Here is a 3,771-nt window from a genome sequence, read left to right on the forward strand (position 1 = left end):
ATATATATATCCAATTGGATGTACGTTAGCATGAACTATTATTGTTGACATCACCCAAAGGTGAATACGTTTGGAGGCAACATTATAAGCCCCAATCTTTCTCTGTGTCTGATTAAAACTTCATAACCACAAGTATTGCGTGAGTGTTAGCAATTGTAGAAGACTATATGATAGTTGAGTATGTGAAGTTTGCTAAATCAAAGCTCTGACATAGACTCTTCCCGAGAATAGGATGAATTGCAATTGTTTTGATGACTAAGAATGAAGTTTGCTAGCTTTCAAGAAAGTTTATGGTCTATGCTTTAACATGTGAATTGCTTGTTCCTTGATAATTAAAAGTTTTATGAGATGAACTACTGTTATGACATATAATGATGCTAGTAAAGGTGATTGAAATTATCATTGATCAAACTTGTGCACCTTCTAGCATTCACACTTCATAAATTCTTTCTTTTATCATTTACCTACTCGAGGACGAGTAGGAAATAAGCTTGGGGATGCTGATACGTCTCCAATGTATCTATAATTTATGAAGCATTCATACTATATTACTATGTGTTTTGAATGATTATGGGCTTTATTATACACTTTTATATTACTTTTGGGACTAACCTATTAACCAGAGGCCCAACCCATATTGTTGTTTTATTGCCTGTTTCAGTGTTTCGAGGAAAAGGAATATCAGACGGAGTCAAAACGGAACGAAATCAACTGGAGAATTTATTTTTGGAAGGAAAGCCACCGGATAGACTTGGACTCTACGTCAAAAGATACGGGAGTTGGCCACGAGGGTGGGGGGCGTGCCCACTCCCTAGGGGGCGCCCCCTGCCTCGTGGGGCCCCCGAAGCTCCACCGACGTATGTGACGCCCCCGATTCAATCGTACACTAATCATGCACGCAAATGTGTACGATCAAGATCCGGGACTCACGGGAAGATATCACAACACAACTCTAAAACATAAAAAGTCATACAAGCATCATAATACAAGCCAGGGGCCTCGAGGGCTCGAATACAAGTGCTCGATCATAGACGAGTCAGCGGAAGCAACAATATCTGAGTACAGACATAAGTTAAACAAGTTTGCCTTCAGAAGGCTAGCACAACTAGGATACAGATCGAAAGAGGCGCAGGCCTCCTGCCTGGGATCCTCCAAACTACTCCTGGTCGTCGCCAGCGGGCAGCACGTAGTAGTAGGCACCTCCGGTGTAGTAGGGGTCGTCGTCGACGGTGGCGTCTGACTCCTGGACTCCAACATCTGGTTGCGTCGACCAGAAAGAAAGGAAAGGGGAAAAAAGGGGGGAGAAAGCAACCGTGAGTACTCATCCAAAGTACTCGCAAGCAAGGAGCTACACTACATATGCATGGGTATATGTGTAAAGGGCCATATCGGTGGACTGAACTGCAGAATGCCAGAATAAAAGGGGGATAGCTAATCCTGTCGAAGACTACGCTTCTGGCAGCCTCCGTCTTGCAGAATGTAGGAGAGAGTAGATTGAAGTCCTCCAAGTAGCATCTTCAAGTAGCATCTCCAAGCAGCATCTCCAAGTAGCATCGCATAGCATAACCCTACCCGGCGATCCTCCTCTCGTCGCCCTGTAGAAAAGCGATCACCGGGTTGTCTGTGGAACTTGGAAGGGTCTGTTTTATTAAGTATCCGGTTCTAGTTGTCATAAGGTCAAGGTACAACTCCAAGTCGTCCTGTTACCGAAGATCACGGCTATTCGAATAGATTAACTTCCCTGCAGGGGTGCACCACATAGCCCAACACGCTCGATCCCATTTGGCCGGACACACTTTCCTGGGTCATGCCCGGCCTCGGAAGATCAACATGTCGCAGCCCCACCTAGGCAAAACAGAGAGGCCAGCACGCCGGTCTAAACCTAAGCGCACAGGGGTCTGGGCCCATCTCCCATAGCACACCTGCACGTTGCGAGGGCGGCCGGAAGCAGAACTAGCCCCCTTAATACAAGAGCAGGCTTACGTTCCAATCCGGCGTGCGCCGCTCCGTCGCTGACGTCTGAAGTGCTTCGGCTGATACCACGACGCCGGGATACCCATAACTACTCCCGCGTAGATGGTTAGTGCGTATAGGCCAGTAGCCAGACTCAGATCAAATACCAAGATCTCGTTAAGCGTGTTAAGTATCCGCGAATGCCAAACAAGGCCAGGCCCACCTGTCTCCTAGGTGGTCTCAACCTGCCCTGTCGCTCCGCCACAAAGTAACAGTTGGGGGCCGTTGGGAACTCAGGCCCACCACTACCTGGATGGAGCCACCTGCCCCTTCAGCCCCCATCTCCAAACAGTATCACCGGTAATGTAACAGTGTAAAGTATATAGTATATGCCCGTGATCACCTCCCGAAGTGATCACAGCCCAGTAGTATAGCATGGCAGACGGACAAGAGTGTAGGGTCACTGATGGAACACTAGCATCCTATACTAAGCATTTAGGATTGCGGGTAAGGTATCAATGACTGTAGCAGCAATGACAGGCTATGCATCAGAATAGGATTAACGGAAAGCAGTAACATGCTACACTACTCTAATGCAAGCAGTATAGAGAAGAGTAGGTGATATCTGGTGATCAAAGGGGGGGGGCTTGCCTGGTTGCTCTGGCAAGAGAGAGGGGTCGTCAACTCCGTAGTCGAACTGGTCAGCAGCAGCGTCGGTCTCGTAGTCTACCGGAGAGAAGAGGGGGAAGAAATAATGAATACAGAGCAAACAAAGCACCACAGAATATATCAAGGCAATACGCGGTGTTCGGTGTGCCCTAACGCGGTACTAGGTGATACCGGTGAAGGGGGGAAAAACCCCGGGAAAGTATTCCCGATGTTTCGTGTTTTCGGGCAGAGGAGCCGGAGGGGGAAAGTTGCGGGTTCGATAGGTTAGGGGTGTGTGGCGGACGAACGGACCGCGTATCCGGATTCGTCTCGTCGTTCTGAGCAACTTTCATGTAGAAAGTATTTTCATCCGAATTACGGATTAAAAGATATGATTTTCTAAAGATTTAAATCATTTTCTGATTTTAATTATTTATTTATTTAATTCGAAAATGGATTTATGACGTCAGCATGACGTTGTGCTGACGTCAGCAGTCAGCGTTGACCGTCTGACCTGGTCAACCTGACATGTGGGTCCCGTGGGACCCACCTATCATACACTGTTAGGTTTAATTAGGGTTTAGTTTAATCCTAATTACAGTTTAATTAAAATTAACTAGTTAATTAAATTAATTAAACCGGATTAATTAACTTAATTAATTACTTAATTAATTAATTAATAGTTAATTTGTTAAACCATTTTTATTTTTATTAATTATATTTATTTTAATTTGCTTATTCATTCGGGACCCACATGTCATAGACAGAGGGGGCGGCCACGTCAGCGTTGACCGGTTCAACAGGCTGGCCGGGCCCTTGGGGGCCCACGGGTCAGTGACCCACGCAGTGGCCCCAGGCCGGCCACGTCGGCGGGCGGCGTTGACGCGCCGGCGGCGACCTCCAGGACGGCGGCGCGGCACGTGACCTCACCGGAAACGTGCCACAGGGCACGGCTGAGGGTGTCTGGGGGCTCTACGGGACGGGCTCGGTGCGCCGCGTCCGATGGTGGCCGTGGTTGGCGCGGGGGTGGCCGGAGTTGAGCGCATCGAGCTCATCGGCGGCGAGGCGCTTCGGGCGGGGTACGGGAACGGGGCTAAGGGGCGCAGGGGGCGTGGCCAGGGACGGGGCGAGAGGGAGGCGCGGGGTGCGGTAGTGCGCAACCCGGCGTGG

Source organism: Triticum dicoccoides, chromosome 2B (assembly GCF_002162155.2).
Source record: "Triticum dicoccoides isolate Atlit2015 ecotype Zavitan chromosome 2B, WEW_v2.0, whole genome shotgun sequence".
Classification (NCBI taxonomy): Eukaryota; Viridiplantae; Streptophyta; class Magnoliopsida; order Poales; family Poaceae; genus Triticum; species Triticum dicoccoides.